Below are 22,151 nucleotides of genomic sequence, written 5' to 3' on the forward strand. Positions count from 1 at the left end.
AACTGTTGGTGCCGAGTATGATATGTCCCTCAGTGCCTTCATCTACTTGAAACTGATCTGAGAGGATATACTTGTTCACAATTTTCAAATTTCATAAGGTCAGGTTAAACTCGGAGTAGTTTAACTGGGGATTTCAGTAGCTAAAGCAAGTTTCAAGAAGAGTGTCCTAAAACCAGAGAATAAAGGATACATTTGTCACCTTACCCCAAAGCAAAAGTGAAACATCTGAGCAAGAAATTCTGTGACGTAATTGGATCAGTTAATACATGTCAAGTGTTTAGAACAGGGACAGTCACAAAGTAAATTCTCAACAAATATCATCATCATCATTATTATTAATGTTACCTAATTTTGATTGTATAAGAATAAGGAGCTGAGACATCTGCTTTAAACATTCTCTGCCTTTGTGTCTGTCAGTGCCCTTCTATTGTTCCAGGATGAATTAAGTTCTAAAATGACTCCTCTATTCAGACCTGGGGCCAATTCTCCAACCAAATCAATACAAGTGTTTACATTGCCATCTGATTTGAATAGGAAATCAGGATTCCAGAGAAGAGAAAGCTCTAGCGCCTTGGGGCTTTGGGGGCAGTGGAGAGAAAAGAGATGTTCCCAGGCCCTACAGGTCCCCCCCCCCCCCCCCCCCCCCCCCGGAGGCATATATCCTGGTGGGTGGGAACTGGGCAGTGGGATCAGTAAGGACTCGAGTCTCTGGCCAGCCACTTACCAGTTGTTTGATCTTAGGCAAGCTATGTAGCTTTTCAAAGCTTGGGTTTCCAAATGTGTAAATGGGAAGAACAGTGGTACCTATCTCATACAGGTATCATGAGAATTGTGAGGAAGGTCTAGTTTGCGTGGAACATTGCATACTTTCAATCACCACCACCACCATCTTCTTTAGAGAGACAGAGAAAGAGACTGGAGGTGGGGAAGGGAGCCCAAGCTGGGTGACAGACCTCCAGCCCCAGCTGAACAGGCACACCCAATTATTACTCTTGAGTTTTTGGCATACAAACGAACCAGTTTCTACAAATAATTAGGTCGTGTCCAAGAAAGGAATTATCCATACCCTGATGGTAAAGAGAACTTTTGAAAGGAAGAAGGGTAGTAGATGTTTAATGAACCTCCTTTTACCCTCCAGGATGGCTTCTGCACATATCTGCAGCTCGAGTATTCAGAGCAAGCGGATGCTTTGGCCCGACAGAAAGAGGTTTCCTTCCATCTGCCTGCTGTGCTGCTGAAGTTGAAAAGAAGAAAGAGAGTTTCTGTATGTGATTTTCATTTGATAAGGATGCTGAGTGCTCTAGTTTGATTTTATTTGCTATTTTAAACTGCTCTTCAAGTGGCATGATTACAGAAATTGTGTCCTTGAATGTAATATATTCACGTTGTCTTTTGCTAGTCTATAGAATGCAAATAAAATATGATCTCTATATGTAGTACAAGATAATGCTTCATTTTGCTTCTAAAATCAGATGGAGTAATGAATTACACATGATTCCATCATGGAATTTGTCGTATGTCTTAATGAATGACAAATGGAAAAGAATTTTCCTTCTTTTTTTTTTTTCCTGTTAAATGATTATTTCAGTTTAGGTAGCTAGCTATCCTAGGGTTTGTCTTCAGAGAACTTATTGAATCACAGAATCAGAAATTCAGAAGGCAAAAAGCATCTGGGAAGTAGACTTAGGATAGGAATAAAAATGCCTGACCTATTTCAGAATATATGCTCTCTTTAAAGTCTTTATTATTATTGTTATCTCATTCAACAAATAGTTGAGTCTCCGACATAGCCTAGGCTCTCTGCTGGGTGCTGGGGGTATAGAAACTCACCTTTGCCCTCTGGAAACTTATCATCTACACTAGAAGTTCCTTGCAATCTTAAACCCGTTAGGCTGTGAAATAAGCCCGCCCTAGAGAGAGGGAATAAAGGTGGCTCTTTGAATCTATGTAGTAAGTTCTTTCTACTTGAAGGAGAACATCAAATTTTTAAAAACTATCATTTTTTTAAAAAGTTTTATTTATTTTTGAGACAGAGAGACAGAGCATGAGCAGGGGAGGGGCAGAAAGAGAGGGAGACACAGAATCCAAAGCAGGCTCCAGGCACCGAGCTGTCAGCACAGAGCCCGACGCGGGGCTCAAACTCATGGACTGTGAGATCATGACCTGAGCTGAAGTCGGACGTTTAACCAACTGAGCCACCCAGGTGCCCCTAAAAAACTTTAATTTTAAGCACCTACTGTCTTATGAAATTGTCCTACTTAAAAAGGCGTATCTTTGTTTATTTCCACTCTTCCGCACATTAGGACAAGTCCATCAGCCGGAAGCCCAGGTGAGTGACAGATGTCATCAGCATGCCACAGTACAACAAACTGATCATAGCGACTGGGTGAGTGTCTGCAGCTCTTCAGTTGGAAGGAAACAGTCGTGGTATGACATCCATTTCCATGTGTGTTTACACAGCCACGTACACATTTATGGTATTTTTTTAAAATTTTTTTTTTCAACGTTTATTTATTTTTGGGACAGAGAGAGACAGAGCATGAACGGGGGAGGGGCAGAGAGAGAGGGAGACACAGAATCGGAAACAGGCTTCAGGCTCCGAGCCATCAGCCCAGAGCCTGACACGGGGCTCGAACTCACGGACCACGAGATTGTGACCTGGCTGAAGTCGGACGCTTAACCGACTGCGCCACCCAGGCGCCCCCACATTTATGGTATTTAAAAGTCCTGAAGCCCTTTTTAAAAAATGCTGGCACTCATAATATCAATCAAAGCTACTTTGCAAAGTTATGGCCTTGGTTGGCCCATTGCAATGATGTCATTGCCTCAAACACGGCCCTCTTTTGGAATACTTCCAGAGTGAAAGTATGGGCCAGATGGGGAAAATATCAGTCTTGTGACCTTTTAGCACATCTTATTTCAGATTCAACATAATATTCCTATTTTATTATCCACCAAAATTCAGTCCAAAGTGCTCTGGACAGATTCAAAAAAGTCAAATCCCCAGCAAAAAATAATGATGCTCGTTGCTGAAGAGCCTCAGAAGAATGGGGCTGGGGCTGGGAAGGAAGATCCCGAAGGTTTTGCTCATGGCAATGTAAGGAAAATGAATGGGCACCACCCTGGGCTGCTTGGTTACCTCAGTCATGGCCTGGGCGAAGGGGGTGTGGCTTGGTGGGAAGGAAATTGGGAAAACTCCAAATCAACGGGGAAACAAAAGCAAATTCAGCAGGAGGGTTAGGGGTACAGGGTCGGGGATGGGAAATGTGATCCGGGGCAGAGAGACCGAGGCCTCTGGCTCTGGGGGCAAGACTAAGGGAAGGGGTGGAGCTTGAAAGGAATTCCCACAGCCCCGCCTACTGGGACTCCCCCTGACTCCCCGCAAGCTGGGGGTTCTCTCTTCTCCACCTGATCTCCTCCAGAGGCCCCTGGTTTCCTAGGCTTCAACCATTTTAATGAACAAACAGTTAATCCAACCTCAGATCATCGAGGCTACTAAATACAATTAAATTTAATAATTAAAATATATTTGTTAATATATTAAAATGTATTCATATAATTAATATTAACTGCTAAAAAGCAATAAACCTGGGTGTATACTTTCATCCGTCCCAGTTTGATTTTAAAAGCCATGCTTGATAATGTAATTATCATGTGTTTTGCACACGTAGCAGTTCAGAGATTGCAGTCACCTACTAGAGATTCTGAGCTGACAATTCAGAAGATGAGGCAAGGCTTATGACAGCAGGAAGCCACTTGAGCTGCAGGGCAGGTGAAAAGGAGGTGGAAAAAAGGACATTTCACGCTGAGGGAAAGACAAGGCTTTGGAATTTAGAGAGTGACCCCTGTTTGTTCCATGCCAACAGGTCAAAGCAGTAAGTTGTTTTTCTAACACCCACAGTCAGCTCCAAAGTAGACAGGCTAACAGAGGAAGGAAGGGGTCAAGGGTGCAGGCTGGAAAGGTGGGACATTAGGGGAGCACCGAGTTAACCCCTTAGTCTACAGAAAGAGGCTTGGCCCTCCACTTTGCAGATCTTTATTATATGCAGTAAATAACAGCCCACATTTTGAGCCCTTAGGAAATCCCAAGTCCTGGACTAATCACTTTCGCACACGTCCTCCCATTTAACTCTCCGGAAAGACAGGAACTAGTAGGATCCCCATTTTTACAGGTAAGGGGCTGAGTGGTGAGCTGGGATGTAATGCCCCAACTACTGGCCTGTGCCAGCCTCCTGATGGTCAAGGACAGGCCAGGCCGGTTTAGAAGCAGGCAGAAGAGATGCCCCCAAATGGTAGGATAGCAGAGGGAGGCCTCAGGTTCAGCTAGAGGGGTTGCTTGGTATGACAGGTGTTTTATTGATCAGGGGTCTCTGTTTTGTGGAATCCATGGAATATAAAATATGTTTTACAAAAGTGAAGTGAGGAGTGTAAGTTTACTCCAGCTGTGCTTGATCTTTGAACAGAAACCGTGAAATCCAGCTCTATGAACTCTCCAACCTGGAGCCTTACTGTCACATCGGCGGCCTGGAAGCTGTCCCTCTGAGACTGGACTACTGGCAAGAGCATCTCCAGAGCCAGGCGGGCCTCAAGGGGGCGCTCTCACCTGGTCAGCGGGGCCTTCCCTCCTCTCCCCTTGGGCAGTTATGTTCAGTTGTGTTCAATCAGTATTGAATCAGTAAATGTCAGTATCAGTTTCAGTAAATGTCAGGGTTTCCATGCAGCCTGTGGTGACCACATCGCACATCACAGTACTGCCCAGGAAGGAGGGCCCTTCTTGCATCTAATAAGGAAAGGGAAGTCTAGAGATGTGAAATGATTCTTAGAGGCATGCAATTATGAATTAATCTGTGTCTTCAATGTGACTGGATTAACTTTCCTGAAACTCGACTCGGACCATGTTAGTCTGCTTTTTAATGGTTGCCAATTCTCTCTCCAAAAATATCCACACCTTTAAGAGAGCATCCAAACCCCCCTCTGCCTTTCCAGCCTTCAGCCCCCCTGAAGCCTCAGGCCTCCCAACCACCAACATAGCTAGAGACGTCTCAAGTTGGGTCAGGCATCGTCACCACCACGCTGCTCCCAATGCTTCCCTCTTCCCCAACCACCCATCCCATCATGTTTCTTGAGCACCTACTGCACATACTCGTTGGATGTAGGACCTGTGCGTGAATGAGACGAGATTCCCAGTGTTGCAGAGTGGGTGGTTCCTACTGAAATCCTACCATTCTTCATGGTCCTAACCTTCATGGATTCCCCTGATTCTCCTCTGTACCCAAAAACCAATGTCCCCTGGAAGCTTCCCCATCCTTCGGATGTGGTGGTCCCGCGTGTCGCTGGGGCACAGGTCCCAAGTAACTCTCAAGTGGCACCAGTGCCTTTGTCTCTGCTGTGTGCTCTCTGACCCCTGCCCAGTGACTGGCAGGCACATAGCAGGTTCCCAAGAAATGTTTGTTGAGTGACTAAGTCAGAAAACTCTTATTTAAGTGGATGAAAGGAGGCTCCGGTTTTATTTTGCCTTTCGCTTCCCCCTCTTTCTTTTTCTTCTTCTTATGAGATAGAAGCCTTTTAGATGCTCAACGATTTCAATAAAATATGTCTTTCAGTTCTCTTCTACCAGTCATTTTTGTATTTTGAGAAATAGGGAGAAAAGTTGATGGATTAAAAAACATGTTTTTAATGTTTTATTTATTCTTGAGAGAGAGAGAGAGACAGAGCACAAGCAGGGGAGGGGCAGAGGGAGAGAGGGACACAGAATCTGAAGCAGGCTCCAGACTCTGAGCTGTCAGCACAGAGCGTGACGCGGGGCTTGAACTCACAAGCCATGAGATCATGACCTGAGCCGAAGTCGGACGCTTTACCGACTGAGCTACCCAGGCACCCCTAAAATGTTGATGGGTTTAGAAGAAGTGGTTGGAAAGCAAACTTGTGGCCAAGTGGGTTCTCATAGAACAAAGCAAGGGAGAGAGAACCAGACCCGCCTGGCCTCCCTCTTGTGTAAGGCAGAGCCATCCCCCGGAAGGCCACGGAGCCCCAGCTGTTGGACTGCCCTTCTTCATCCCTATCAGAAGCCCCATTCCTGTGCCAAAGGTGGCCTCTGCCCATAGTTCATGATGAGGGCCTGGAGACTTTCCCTGCACTAAGGGGCCCACATGACCATGGCACCTCATCGAGTTGTGTGTAGTGATTCATTGCCTTTTACCGAAGACATCACACAGTTTCCTTGAAAATGAAAGACTGAGTTGTCACTGCTTTCAAGGAAGGACACTTTGATGAGCAAAGAAAGATGACACCTTGAGGGAACTCATTCGTCCAGGCAAAGAGAGTGCAGCTCGGCAGGCTATGCTTGTCTCTTGCTCCCCTGGTCCCCTAACAAGACATCAACGCCCATCAGCCCAGCTCAGGAAGCTGGGCTTCTCCTGGGATGGATTGGGGACCCTGGGGAAGGCAGGACAGGGTGATGGATCCAGAAGTCAGGCCTTTTAGTTATCTCTGGGGACCTGGCCAAGTCATGTGTTCGGTCTTGAGGTCGGGTGGCTCATGTGCAAAACAGAGATGGTAGTTGTGCCTCCGGGCAGTGTGGTGAAGTCAGAAGGGCACACAACAGATAAAGTCCTTAGCACAGTGCCCAACAGAGCACCTACTCCCTTCTTCTTCTCACCAGATGTGCTGTGAGCCATGAGAACAATGCTTGATGGCCCCCAGGGCTTCTGTCCCCCTAGAGCTCTTCAGACTCCTCTCATTACACTCTGCACTCTCTCTCAACTCTCAGGCTAGCCTCTCTGGCCTCATTCAGCTCCTCAGCCTTGCTCAATACTTTCGCCCTTCAGGGCCTTTGCACATGCTGTTCCCTTTGCCTGAAAGACCTCCACTCCCACCTTTCCCTTCAGATCTGAATTTAAATCTCATCTCCTCTGACCATCCTTTCCTAATGGCCTTACCAAACTATGTCCCCACTGACCTTGTTCATTTTCTTTATTGCACATATTATGTGCTATGAGTATAGATGGTGAATTCTTTGTCTACTGTCACTAGACCGGGAGAGCAGGACCACATCTGTCTTGTCCCCCCTGGAAGCCCATACCTATTGCAGGGTATGATACGTGATAGCTGTTTAGTATTTTTTTAAAAAATTGAATAAACAATCAAAACTTTAGTCTCTTAAATCACATGTCGCTAAGATTCATGTTAGGCTGTCTAAACTCTTTGTGCCTTAGTTTCCATGTCTATAAAATTGGTAAATAAAAGTAGCACCCACTTCATTGGGTTTTTGGGAAGATTTCATGAGACAGGACTTGTCAAGTACATGTCTGGCACACAGAAAGGGCTCTTTAAATTCTGGTTTCCATCATCATCATGATTAGATGAACTCTTGACAAGAGAGGGCTAAATGGAGAGCACCCTAAATTAATAAAGACTCTAGTCATGAGGACCTTGTTATGCCTCATCACTCCTGGGGCTTGGAAGTGTGTGTGTGTATGTGTGTGTGTGTGGGAAGGGGGTCCTTTGCTATGGGCTAGGGATTCAGGAGCTGAACACACAGGACCCCTAGCCTCAAGAGGAGTATAGTCCAATGAATCTGAATATGTTAGTTGGCTTGGGCTGCCATAACAAAATATCAGAGTCAGCAGCTTTGACAACAGAAACTAATTTCCTCACAGTTCTGGATGGAAAATCCAAGATCAAGGTGTGAGCTCGTTCTGTTTCTTGTGAGGGCTCTCCTCCTGACTTGCAGATGGCTACCTTCTCACTGTGTCCTCACATGGCCTTCCCGTGGTGTAGATACATGGGAAAGAGAGAGATGTGTGGTTAAGGGCACTAATCCTATCATGAGAGTCCTACCTTCATGAGTTCATCTAACCCTAATCGCCTCCCGAAGGCCCCATCCCCAAATACCATCACATTGGGAATTAGGGCTTCACCATATGAATTCTGGAAACACAAATATGCAGTTCACAACAGGGAATATTGACTGACATGGGTGTGCACTCTAATCATGGCATCTGTCTCCTGCTGAGAGGATGGAGTCAGTGGTATTGGCCACACACAAGTCGCATCAATGAATGGGGCTGTCTGTCGATGATGTCATTCTCTGACAGCCCCTCCTCTGTTGTAGGGCTGTCCCAGGAGACTAGGAGTGAGGTTCCAGATACTTCTCTGCTCCTGTGAGGTGAAGACTAGTTTTTTTTTTTTTTTCTTTCATTCTCCCTCTGGTGTTTAGCTTTCAGACACACCCAACAAAAAGCCAATTTGAAACAGCACTTATAACCCATTATAACCCCCACAGACCGGGCATGGGGGTGTGTTGGATGGAGATGACCCTATGTATGTCACCCTAAAACCTCATTTAAGAGTTGCTGGCTTGATTCCTTACTGATTCCTTGCTAGGCAACCAGCACATAAACTTTGTATTTTATCTCCATTTCATCTCACCACCCCCTCACACCCAGACCTAATCACTTAGAGCAATATTAGAACCAACATGGTATTTATCATAATATCCTGGGAGAGTAGGGTTCTGGTAAGTACAATGAGAGCTAGTTACAGGGACTGAATGCTCCAGGGAGCATTAATCATGGTGTCTGAGTGCATTTGTGGGAGCACATTGTACACTAATTGCCATGTATGGAGCTCACTCTATCATTACCTTTAATATACAATTTCGCATACAATACTTCTATTTTGTTGCTTTCACACCACTGTAGACACACTCTAAGGTATGCTTCAGCCTTAAAAAGTTTAGATATAAAAGTAAAGCAGAAAGCCAAGAGAAATATGTTTGATGAATGATAAATGTATGAGCCTAACAGGACCTTTGAATCTTAAAAGACATTCAATGACTATTTTTTGACGAAGCAAATAAATACAGAAAAAAATCAGTATTTTTTAATCCCAGCTTGATCTACTGCTGATTTGTCTGCTAACCTAGGACAAGACACTACCCTCCTTACACATAAAAGAAACCAACAACAACAGAAGAAGAAGAAGAAGGGGGAAAACCCACTTTACTAAGGGATGTAACATCAACTTACCTCAGAAGATTTCTTGGAAGAAAAACTTAAGTTTTTAGAGGCTTTTATTAAAACAACATGTCAGTAAAAGACCAAGTAGAGATTGACTTCACTTCCAAAATTAGAGACATTCGCTCAGTATATGTAAAAAAAGATGTTTGTATTTTGAATACTACTCATAAAGTGAGCCCTGAAATGTAGAATTAAAAAAACACTCTTTTTTCATGTTTGCACCCCAGTGAGGGAGGTAGACAAGCCAACCAATCTGTCTTTACAACATGAGAGTTAAGTGCTGGACAGAGACCTGTGTGAGGTGTGAAGGCAGGGGTCCCACCTGTTTGACTGGAAGCCAACAGCAAAGTCTTTGCGGGGGAGTGACCTTTGAACTGGAGGACAAATAGGTCATGGTCGGCCCAGGGACAGAAAGGACATTCCAGTCCGTGGCAACAGTATGAGTATAGGTGGGGAGAGGGAGGAGTGAGAGATATTGAAGTTTTTGCAGAAACCAATGTACTTTGGAATGAAAACATCTTTTAAGGAAAGAGGGAAAGAAAACGTCAGGAAAGACAAGAGATTTGCTAATGGAGGGTCATCTCTGCCCTGCTAAGCACTTTGTCTTGCATCATCAATTCTGTGTGGATTTTATCTTAATAAATATTTCATAGCCTCCTTGTATTCAGTCTTAGAAAAGGAAATAGAACATTATATTGTATACTACAGCCAGCAATGTATTTTCATTTGTGTAGGTCCTACATGGTCAAATAATGGCAATTTCTTCTAATTCAACTTGTTCTATAAAATACACATGAAGCAGGGTGCTTGGGTGGCTCAGTTGGCTGAGTGTCCAACTTAGGCCCATGTCATGACCTCATGGTTCATGAGTTCCAGTTACATGTTGGGCTCACTGATGTCAGCTCACAGAGCCCACTTTGGATCCTCTGCCCCCCCTCTCTCTCTGCCCCTCCCCCAGCTCATGCTCTCTTTCTCAAAAATGATTAAGTATTTTAAAATAAATAAATAAATAAATAAATAAATAAATAGTAAATAAATGAAATACACATGAAGCTCACAAAACAGAATTTTGGTAGATTATAGATTTGGCTGCAAGAAATATATTACCTCAAATATATTTCTGACTTTTTATTTAATGACAACATCGTTTGACTGATTAGAAATACTCTTTGGGGATAATTTGGGTGTCCTTTTTAGAAGGCTTGGATTATTTATATATTTTATTTTATTTTATTTTATTTTATTTTATTTTATTTTATTGTTATAAGAACACTTAACATGAAATCTACCCTCTTAACAAATTTTTTAAGGTGATTATAGGTGCAATGTTACACAGCAAGATCTCTAGGGCTCTATTCATCTTGCTTAAGTGAAACGCTATAGCCATTGACTAGTAACTCCCCATTTCCCCCCTCCCTAACTCCTGGCAACCACCATTCCTTTCTCTGATTCTGTGAATTTGACTACTTTAGATGCGTCATATAAGTGGGATCATGCAGTGTCTCTCTGTGCCTAGCTGATTTATCTTAGCATAAAGCTTTTCTTGCCTTTCATTTTGGTATCACATCCATGAAATCTTTGCTAAGATCAAGGTCATGAAGATTTTCTTCTATGTTTTCTTCTAGGAGATTTATAGTTTCAGGTCTTATGTAAGTCTTTAATCTATTTTGGGTGGATTTGTGTATGATGTAAAATAGGGGTTCAGTTTAATTCTTTTGCATGTGGATATCCAGTTTTACCAGCACCAATGAATGGATTACCTTTCCCCTATTGTATAGTCTTGATATTCTGTTTTTGTTTGCTTGTTTTAAGAGAGAGAAAGAGAGAGAGAGAGAGAGAGAGAGAGAGAGAGAGAACACAAGTGAGTGAGGAGCAGAGAGAGGGAGAATCCCACGAGGGGCAAAGAGAGGGAGATAGGGAAAGAGAGAGAGACAGAGAGAAACAGACAGAGACAGAGAGAGAGAGAGAGAGAGAGAGAAGTGAGGCTCACCTGAAGTGGTGCCCATGTTTGTTTTGTTTTGTTTCTCGAAGTAGGGCTCATGCTCACCCAAAGTGGGGCTTGAGATCACCCAATGCGGGACTTGAACTCATGGACCGTGAGATCATGACCTGAGCCAAAGTCAGATGCTTAACTGACTGAGCCACCCAGGTGCCCTCTTTTGAAGAACAGTTGACCATATATGTGTGGACTCATTTCTGGGCTCTCTATTCTGTTCCATTGGTCTTCATGCCGTCTGAAGACATCTCTCTTCATGCCAGTACCATACTGTTTTGATTATTACAGCTTTGTGATATAGTTTAAAATTAAGAAGAGTGATGTCTCCAGCTTTGTTCTTCTTTATTGAGATTTATTTGGTAATTTGTGATTCCATATGAAGTTTTAAATTGTTTTTTCTATTTCTGTAAAATTGACATTGGGATTTTGATAGGGATTACATTGAATCTGTAGATGGCTTTGGGTGTTAAGCCTTCTTTTTTTTTAATTTTTTTTTTTTAACGTTTATTCATTTTTGGGACAGAGAGAGACAGAGCATGAATGGGGGAGGGGCAGAGAGAGAGGGAGACACAGAATCTGAAACAGGCTCCAGGCTCTGAGCTGTCAGCACAGAGCCCGACGCGGGGCTTGAACTCACAGACCGCAAGATCATGACCTGAGCTGAAGTCGGACGCTTAACCGACTGAGCCACCCAGGCGCCCCGGGTGTTAAGCCTTCTAATCCATGCACACAGATATCTTTCCATTTGTTTGTGTCTTGTTCAGTTTCTTTCATCAATGCATTAGTTTTCAGTATGTCAATCTTTCACCTCCTTATTTAATCTTATTCCTAAGTATTTTATTCTTTTTGGTGTTATTTTTAAATGAGATTGTTTTCCTAATTTCCTTTTCAGATAGTTCATTTTTAGTGTATAGAAACACAGCTGATTTCTGCACATTGATTTTGTATCCTACAACTTTACTGCATTTGGTTATTATTTCTGACTTTCTTCTTTAATGGAGTTTATAGGGCTTACTATATGTAAGATCATAATGTCTGCAAACAGGAACAATTTTAATTCTTCTCTGATTTGGATGTCTTTTCTTTCTTTCTTTCTTTCTTTCTTTCTTTCTTTCTTTCTTTCTTCTTTCCTTCTTATTTTTATTGCCTAATTGCTCTGGGCAGGACTTCCAATACTGTGTTGAATAGAAGTGGCAAAAGCAGGCACCCTTGCCTTGTTGCTGATCTTAGAGGAAAGCTATTGAGTTTTTCATTGTGAGTATGATGTGTTAGCATCGGGTTCTTCAAATACGACCTTTGTTACACTGAAGTACTTTCTATTTATAGTTTGTTCAGAGTTCTTAACACGAAAGGGTGTTGAATTTTGTCAAATGCCTCTTCTGCATGTATTGAGACAATCGTGTAATTTTTATCCTTTATTCTGTTAATGTGGCCTATCACATTAATTGATTTCTGTATGTTAAACCATCACTCCATCCCAGGGATGAATCTCACTTGGTCATGGTGGATGATCCTTTCACTGTGCTGTTGGATTTGGTTTGCTAGTATTTTGTTGAGGATTTTTGTGTCTACATTCATCAGGGATAATACCCTGTAATTTTTCTTTTCTGGTATTATCTGGCTGCCTGTGATATCAGCGTAATGCTGGCCCTGTAGAAAGAGTGGTAAATCTTTCTTTCTTTCTTTCTTTCTTTCTTTCTTTCTTTCTCTTTCTTTCTTTTTTTTTTTGTTTGTTTGTTTGGTGTTTGGGGTTTGGTAGTATTCACCTTTGAACCTTTGAAGTTATCTGGTCCTGGACTTTTCTTTATGGGAGGTTTTTGATTACTGATTCAACCTCCATACTAGTTATAAGTCTGATGTTCTATTCATCCATGATTTTAGTCCTGGTAGGTTTTGTGTTTGTAGGAATTTGTTCATTTTTTTTTTTTTCCCTAGGTTATCCAGGTTTTTTGGCATGTATTTGTTCATCATAGTCTTTTATGATCCTTTTCATTTCTAGTTCATCGATTGTCATGTCCCTTCTTTCATTTCTAATGTTATTTATTTGAGTGCTTTCTCTTTTTTCTTGGTTAATCTAGCTAAAGGCTTGTAAATTTTGTTAATATTTTTGAAACACTAGCTCTTGGTGTTGTTTGGTTTGGTTTATTTCTATTCTAATACGTCTCATTTCCTTCCTTCTGCTAACTTTGCACTTTGTTCGTCCTTCTTTTTTTTAGCTGCTTAAAGTATCAGGTTAAGTTGGCGATTTGAGATCTTTCTTTTTTTAATGTATATATTTGTCAGTATGAACGTCCTTTTTAGGACTGCTTTCACTGCATCCTATAAGTTTTGGTATGTTGTGTTTTCATTTTCATTTGTCTTGAGGTATTTTCTAATTTTATTTTCTAATTTTTTTTGTTTTTTTACCAAATGGGTTTTCAAGAATGTGTTGCTTATTTTCCAAATATTTGCGTATTTCCCAATTTTCCTTCTGCTATTGATTTCTACTTTCATTCTACTGTGTTCAGAAAAAAAATATTTTGTATGATTTCAATCTTCGTAAGTTGTTAAGACTTGTTCTGTGACATAACATGTGATCTATCCTGGAGAAAGATCTGTGTGTGCTTAAGAATATGTATTTTGCTGCTCTTGTGTTAGATGTTCTGTATATGTCTGTTGGGCCCACTTAGTCTGCAGTGTAATTCAAGTCCTATGTGTCTTTATTGATCTTCTGTTTGAATATTCTATCCATTATTGAAAGGAAAGTATTGACTTTTTTACTATAATTGTATTTTTGTCTATTTCTCCCTTCGATTCCGTCAATATTTGTTTTATACATTTAGGTGCTTTAATGTTGGGGACCTATAAACTTATAATTGCAAATATCTCCCTAGTGGATTGACCCTTTTATCATTATATAATATCTTTCTTTGTCTCTTGTGACAGTTTTTGACCTACTGGATACTTTTTTAATACAAGTATGGCCATCCCTGCTCTCGTTTGTTGGCCATTTGCACAGAATATCTTTTTCTATTCTTTCATTTAAGCCCATGTGTGTCCTTAAATCTACAGTGAGTTTCTAGTAGACAGCATATCATTTTTTTATTCATTGATGGGGGAGTTTAATCCACTAAAATTTAAAGTAATTATTGATAGGAGGGATTTACTATTGCCATTTTATTGTTTTGTTAGTCTTGTCTGTCTTTTCTTCTCTTGCTGTCTTCCTTTGTGTTTTGTTGCTTTTTTAGTATTGATATCCCTTGATTCTTTTCTATTTTTCTTTTGTGTAACTTCAATAGGTAATTTTTATGTGTGGTTACCATGGGGCTTACATAAAATATCTTATAATGATAACAGTTACTTTTTAGCAGGTAACAACTCAAGTTCAATTACACACAAAAACTCTACACTTTAACACAGTCCCACAAACACACGTTATGTTATTGTTGTCACAGTTTATTTTTATTCATGTTGTTTAACTTAATGCAGTTTAGTTATAGTTATTTAGAATACTTTTGTCCTTTACTTTTATGATAGAATGAAAAGTGATATAGTCACACTATTATAGTAACTCAGCATTCTGCATTTGTCTACATATTTACCTTTATCAACAAATTTCCATTTCCGGGATCTGGATGTACATTCACTTCTCCAGATTTGAAAAGTATTTAGCCATTGTTCCTTAAAAAACAAACAAACAAACAAAAAATTTTTAATGTTTATTTATTTATTTATTTATTTTTGAAAGAGAAAGAGACAGAGAGTGAGCAGGGGAGGGGCTGAGAGAGAGGGACACACAGATCCAGAGCAGGCTCCAGGCTTTGAGCTGTCAGCACAGAACTCCAACTCATGAACCATGAGGTCATGATGGAGCCAAAGTCAGACACTTAACCAACTGAGCCAACCAGTGGCTCCAGCCATTAATTCTTTAAATGAACTTTCTTCCTTTGTCTGTCTTCTCTTTCTGGAACGCCTATAATTTGTATATTGGCCCACTTGATGGCATCTCATGAGTCCCTTAAGTTTTCTTCATTCTTTTTTATTTTTGCTCCTCTGACTGAATTATTTCCAATGACCTGTCTTTGAGTTTCCTGATCTTTTCTTCGGCCTGAGCTAGTCTGTTTTTGAACACCACTAGTAAATTTTTCAGGTCAGTTTGGTTCTCTTCAGCTCCATGATTTCTCCTAGGTATTTAAAAAAATATATATCTTCTGTCTCTTTTTTGAGATTCTCACATTGGTCTCTTGACCTCGATGAGCATCTTTATGACAGTTATTTTGAATTCCCTATCAGGTAAATCATATAATTCCACTTTATTAGGGTTGGTTTCCGGACATGTATCTTGTTCCTTTGTTTGGAACATATTTGACTGATTCTTTATTTTCCTTGGATTTTTGGGTTGGTGTCTGCTCGTTAGACAAAGCAGGCATCTTTTCCAACCTTTACAGACTGCCTTCACAAGAGAAGATCCCCATTAATCAGCTTAGCCAGGGATTCTGAGTTTTTCATTTTGTAGAGGGAAGCTGAGAGTTGAAAAGTTGGGATGCTGGACACACAAACCAACCCTTTCCTCCCCTGGATGAAGCTGGGAACAAGGGGGACCAGCTCTTCCTGGTCATATGGTGTTGAGCCACAGGCAGAGATTTCTTGTGAGATGTTTTAAGCCTCCCTACCGGCTTCAGTGAGCCTGCTTTCATACTCATCCAGGGTGCCAGAGACTTTCAGTTAGTTTCTGGATTTCTCACAAAGGAAATCTGTCTGTGGGTTGTTGCTGAACTAGTGTGTCTGTTGGGGGGAAGGAGGGCCCAGGGCTTTGTACGCCACCATTTTGTTGACATCGCTTCAGTGCATATTTATTTTACTATTTATTTATTTATTTAATTAATTTTGTTTATTTTTGAGAGAGAGAGAGAGAAAGAGACAGAGACAGAGTGCAAGTGGGGGACAGGAAGAGAGAGAGGGAGACACAGAATCTGAAGCAGCCCCCAGGCTCTGAGCTGTCAGCACAGAGCCGGACACGGGGCTTGAACTCACGAACCGAGCGATCACAACCTGAGCCGAAGTCGGACACTTAACCGACTGAACCACCCAGGGGCCTCGCAATGCATATTTTAAATAGATGTTGAAGGAGACTCACTCTGGTAGAGAAACGAAGGATGGATTAGACTGGGTTCAGAGAGACTGATAGAGTATTGCAGAAATTCAGGTGCCTCAAGTTCATCGTCTGTAAAATGGGTTTCTTCTGAGGATTCAATCAATGAATAAATATAAAGCCCTTGAACTGGTGACTGGCATATAATAAGTACTCAATAAGTAGTCGGAATTATTATTATCATCCATATGACAAATGCCGAAGGTAACCAACAGATGAGATGGAGAAGAAAACGACTCGAGTTTTGCAGAAGGCCACGTAAACTGGGCTTGTTACTGGTTGGAGGTGTGGGCCCGAGGGCCCCTGAGAAGAGGCCACTCCAAGTCTGGGTAGCTGATGGAGCCTTTCGCCACCACTCGGGGACTAACACAGGCATTTGGTTTTGCTCAGTTTGGGGGAGATAATCATTAAGGTCCCTTCCATTCTTTCCTCCTCACCCCCTCTCCAACATCACATCTGTCGCCATAAAGGACAGGATAAAGGAGAGGCACGGAGGAAAGGATCTCAAAAGCGCCGCCTGCTTGACCTCTGAGCCCACTTGGGAATCTCAGATCCGCTGCCTTTGCCCGTCGGGTTTTCCTCTAAGTCCTTTCCTGAAGGACTGAAGACCTCAGCTCCAAAGAGCAAACATTTGTTAAGCCTGTCGTATGCAGCGGTCCTTACAGAAGTGAAATGATGAGTAAGGAATGAAGGTTAAAGGAATGGAAGGAGGGAGGGGTGAGTACAGCTGAAGAAAAACACGACGCCACACCAGCGGAGCTCACTCTCAATTCATGACTCTGAAGCTCAAGTGGTCCCTTGAGACCCCAGGCAGGCATCTACAAGCCCCAGGCACACTCATTCCAACCTTGTTCCAAGCCTATAATTTCATTCTTTCTCCTTCCTCCTCAAATCCCCATCAATCCCTCCCTTATCCTCACCTTCGCTCGTGACCTGTTTCTTACCTTACAGTGAAAATTTAAGCAGTAGTGTCTGTAGGCCAGACGCTATTCTGGGTTCAGGGAACCCATCAGTGTACAAAATAAGTAAGATTTTCTGCCCTTAAAAGATGTTTCCATTCGAGTGGTGGTGGTGGTGGGGGGGGACGATTGACAATAAAAAATAAATACTGTAAATAAGCAAGTGATACGGTATTGTTAGAAGGTGATAAGTCCTATGGACAAAGAAAAGGTAACGCCCAGGATATATGTGTGTGTATCGATGGGAATGGAGGGGGCTGTCAGTTGCAGCATCGGGTAAGGTGGTCAGAAGCGGCTTCAACGAGAAGGGGACCTTCAAACTGAGACCCAGAGGAAGCGAGGGAGTGAGCCAAGGAAGCCAGGGGGATACCTGGGAGACAGCAGCGCAGACCATGGAAGAGTGAAGCAAAGGTCTGGAGTGAGACGTGCCCCCTCGCTCTGCATATTCAAGGACTCACAGCATCCTGTCCCTGGTCCTCTGCTACGTGCCCATGAGACCATCGCTGCCAGGCTTCCCGTGACTATTTCTCACTGGTCTCCATGCAATGACCTCCCAAGAGGCAGATCTTTTCCCTCTTTGGAGTCTTCACTGTATCCAACTCTGTGATGTATGCCATTTCTCCTCCCTTGGCTTGTGCTATAGTGCTCTAGGTCTCTGGTTCGCCTACCCTCACCGCTCCTCCCTCTCCTTCTTCCTCCTCACCACTGCCCCCCCGCCCAGGCTGAGAGCCCCTCAAGGGCTACCCTCGGCCTTCTCCTTATACCACATTCCCTCATTAAGTATTGTCTTTTCTTCAGTGGGTTCGGCCGTGATTTAAAATCTACTTCTCGACACCTGCTCTCTAAATGCTACATTCATTTCCTTGTGGATAAGCTACGGGCCTTTCGAACTTGACGCGGCGACATTACAACTGCGCTGCCTTCAAATTCTGCAGTGTTTTCCTGTCTTGATTTCAGCCTTCGTCATTCAAATTGAGAACCTCGGAGCTCCCTGTGGTTGCTTTTTCTCTTCCTCACCTTCCACTTCCAGTCGCCGACCGGTTCTTGTCCCTTCTCTCCTCTCATTTCCGCAGTCACTGCCCCGAGTGAGTCCTCACAGTTTCTCACATGTTCTAGTTAATTGGCCCACTGCCTGCAGTCTCTCCTCTTTGCATGTTGGCCCACGAGCTCTGGGCGGATTTGATTGGGCTCTGCTCTGCTCGGTCTTGAACAAATCTCAATGGTCAAGGCCTTTTGGGACACGGACACTTGCCATGTGATCTGAACTCGCTCCAGCTTCCTCGAGGTATGAACGTGATGAACATCACTATCGCTTTCTGGTTTTCATCCAAGACGGCTCTCGCAAGACATGGTTCATCCCATAACAGCAGTCTCCACGATGCTCCGGGTGAAACTTCTCACAGAAGTGACAGAATCCCAGCTACCCTTCAACGCCTTAACACACTCCGTTTGCTTCCGGTCAAGTACGTGCTAGATAAAAATGACCTGCCTGCTCCCCTTAGCTGGGTTATGAAGTGGGAGCGCTGCGGATCTAATCACTCCATTTCTGGAAGGCTGATGTCTAGAGAAGAAACTAACATCATAACTAGAGACCTACTTTGCCACCTAAAGGAAGGCACGGCTTGGCCCCTTGTGGACAGCTGTCATCGGTTCCAGTCTCCCGGAACACCTTTCATAACTGGGAGCTGATGATTCTCACCATTTTAAAGCGGAAAACTGGATTGGCGTCTAAGGCTTTATGTATTCCAGACAGAAAAATGTATGGAGTTGGTAAGATCATTAGGATTTAGAATACCAAGACTTGTCAGACATGGACTCACTTATCATACATAATACTTGGCAATTTAGGAAGTTCAAAGAAACAAAACCTGGAGCCAATCCAAACGCTGCGGGGTACTTCTAATTTCCTGGCTCCCCTGTTCTTTCCAGGGGCATATGCTGAGTTTCCCCAGCTCTGGGGCCCCGTCCTAAGCACTGTCTGAAAACTGCAGGTTATTAGATGTGACAAAAATGCTCTCGTGAATCTTTCAGCCGAAGCCCGTTGGCTACCACTCTTCTCTGCTACCCCTAACTCCCAAAGGAGAGGTTTCTTTTACGGAGACTAAAATACACCCACCGATTAGCCAGAGAAATTTCTGAAGCAGGAAGGAAATTATCAGTCTTAAATTGGACCTCTTTGCATCTTAAAAAGAAACCAAAGATAGCCTCTTTGAAAAACTCAATCCTTCTAGATTGTTATCACCCGTGGCTGCTGCTGTTACTGCCACAATGAAATGCTTCAGATGCCTTGAATTCCAGGAAATCTGGTCTCTTGCCAGAGCTGCGGAGTGAGATGATTAATTTCTGGGCTCTGATACTCAGGATGGATGTGTTTCTGGGATTTTTTTTTTTTTTTTTTGGCAGAAATACCGCTGGAGTCTAGCTCTCTTAGAGAAGTCAGCGATTTGATTCCTCGAGGCAGGCCCCGGGGCTCCTTCCAGAGTGAGCCACAGCAGACCAGAGATCTCCAGGCAACTCTTTCCTTTTTTTTTTTTTTTTTTTTCCAACGGTCTTATTGTTGTCAGAACAATAGGCCAATATTCAGGGGCAAAGATTTGTGAAGGAGAAGCCAGGGACGCACCCACAGTATGTTTCCTTTATTTTAATGTACTTGGGATAACTAGCAAGTGTGAATCTCAGTCCGCAACTTTGGGTGTGTGCCTCAGGGCCTTTGCATTCTCCATTATCTCCTCCAGGGGCATCCTTCCCTCCTGAAATCTGTGTGGCTCAGTCCAGTGTCACCCACTAGGAGAGGCCTCTCTGATCACCCTACATGCAAATGCACTCTCCACATCACCCCACCCCCAGACCCAGAATCCCTTATTGTCCTTACCCTGCTTTATTTATCTTCATGGCAATTATCATTACCTGCCATAGGCTGTATTTATTTATTATCTGTCTCCTTATCAGAATTCGAGCATCTTAATGGCAAGAACTTTATCTATTATATCTCACTGGCCGAGAACAGGGCTGAGAATGTGGCGTATATTTAATATATATTTATATTTGAAGAATGAAGGAATGAGTGGGTTCAGGGGACTGCCTAGACTATCACAGACACTGTGTTTGACATCATCATGCATTCAACTGGAAGACAAATCCCAGAGTGGGCGAGGTGGCCTCTGAGTTTGGCTGAGGCTCAGAAAGCAGAGAGGCCACACGCCACGGGAAACCTGGGACTGAGAAAGGGCGTCCCTGTGGCCTCCAGGACAGGCTGTGGTATTGGCCGAGGCTGGTCACGGCATGGGGCTTGGAGGCCAAGCAGCCAAAGGTGAACGAGGGCCACCGAGCAATCAGGGGGGTGTGCAAGCCAGACCTAGTGCACCCGGCTAGTGCCGGACTGTCCTCCCGTCCATACTCGTGACAGAGAACTTTATAAAGGATGCTCTCTAAGTAAGTACTTCCAAAGACATATGCCAGGCACTGTTCGGGTGCTGGGGATAGGGGAGTGAAAGAGACGGGTGAAAGGTATGTTCTCAAGGAACTTCCATTCTAGTGGAAGAGGTGGCAATATGCAAAATCAGTGGGCAGTATGTTAGCGAATAAGGACTGAAGAGATGAAGTGTAGCACAGAAGGGGCTGGAAGGGCAGAGCTCACCAGGCGCCAGTGGAGGAAGGACTTGAAGGGAGAACAGCCACGAGCCACGAAGTTTCCAGGCCAGGCCGGCGGCTGTGTGGTGGGACATGCCTGGAAGTATATGAAGGCCTTAACCACAAAGATCGGTGTAGCTCATTATGGGCCCAACGCTGCTCGGGCCAGAACCCTCGCCCTGGCGGAGCCTGGCTTTGAGACAATAAACAGCCAATATCTGATTACGTAGGACACACCCAAGTGGTAAGTGCTGTGAAGAAAAAAAGATCAGATAAGGGCATCAGAAATTCAGGGTGGTCACATGCCTGCACGTTGGGCGGAGTCGGGATCATCAGCCTGAAGAGGTGGGGGTAAAGCCCTGACGCTGATAAGCGTGTTTGCCGCAGGCACACAAGCAGGTGGCCGGGCCTGAGTCTGGGGCACTCAAAGCCGGGGTGACCACTGTCAAGTGCAGCTGCTGGAAACATGAGGACCCCGAATTTCCACCGGAGGTCACTGCAGTTTTGTGTGAGGTGGGATGAAAGCCTGATGGGAATGCCTTCGCATGGGAACTGGAAGAGAAACTGAGGCAGCAGTATGAACCCCTGTCTCAAGTAACTCTTCTGTAAGGGGAAGCAAAAAACTGGGGTGATAGTTGGAGGCGCCAGGGGATCAAGACAATTTTTTTTTATAATTTCCCCCAATGAGAGAAATAAGAACATGTCCGTGTGCTGATGGGAATGATCCAGAACATGGATAAAGCAGGAGAGAAAGAGGGGAAATGCTGAGTGACAGCCTTGGGTGGGCAAGAAAGGATGGGGTCCAGGGCGCACGTGAGGGGCTGACTTCAGGGAGGAGCCGGAATTCATCAGCGGGACCCAAGAGAAGGCCGAGGGGGTGGGTCGGGGTGCAGGTGAACGTGTGCGTATGTGATGGGATCCGGTAGAGGCCTCTTGTAAGGGGTTCCATTTTCTCAGTGACTTAGAAAGCAAGATCGTGATCTGAGAATGGGAATTGGGAGGAGGTGTCGGAGATTTTCAGACAAAGGAGGAGGTAGGGAAATGGTCCTGGAGAGTGGGAGATGAAGGATGGCTGCCAGGAAGCTCTGAGAACTTATTTGTGGTTTGTGGTCATGAAGCCGAAGCCAGCCCGCTCAGCACAGTTGTGTGGTTTGTCTCCAGCCACATTTTCATGCACGGGGTGGGGGGCAAGTCAAACTGGATCAGGGGTGGGCTTGTGCCAAAAAAGAACAATAAAAGAGAAAGTTGAGGGCACCCACGTGAGGAAGCGGTTGTGGCTGACCACGGAATCTAAGCCACACGTGACGGAAAATGAGGCACGAAAGGGTCCGTGGACAGTGGACGGTGAAAATGTGTTAGGATCGACGGACCGGAAGTCCTGGAGTTAGCCTGTGTGAACAGGCTGAAAAGACTGG

General features: G+C 43.7%; 1 long non-coding RNA gene across 2 annotated transcripts in view; it reads right to left on the reverse strand.

Annotated features, from left to right (window-relative positions):
* LOC121012818 (uncharacterized) overlaps nt 1-22,151 on the reverse strand; it is a 48,577-nt gene that overhangs the window by 23,917 nt on the left and 2,509 nt on the right. The window contains exons 2-3 of one of the 2 annotated variants that reach the window (XR_005782331.1): nt 14,598-14,676; nt 657-1,234 (exon numbers count right to left, since the gene is read on the reverse strand). This is a non-coding gene — a long non-coding RNA (uncharacterized LOC121012818). Of the gene's footprint in view, nt 1-656; nt 1,235-14,597; nt 14,677-22,151 lie in introns of those variants that run through there. The other variant, XR_005782332.1, reaches the window with a different exon arrangement.

The sequence above is a fragment of the Herpailurus yagouaroundi genome, unplaced genomic scaffold, assembly GCF_014898765.1.
Source record: "Herpailurus yagouaroundi ecotype Mexico unplaced genomic scaffold, PumYag 197, whole genome shotgun sequence".
In the NCBI taxonomy this organism is placed as follows: Eukaryota; Metazoa; Chordata; class Mammalia; order Carnivora; family Felidae; genus Herpailurus; species Herpailurus yagouaroundi.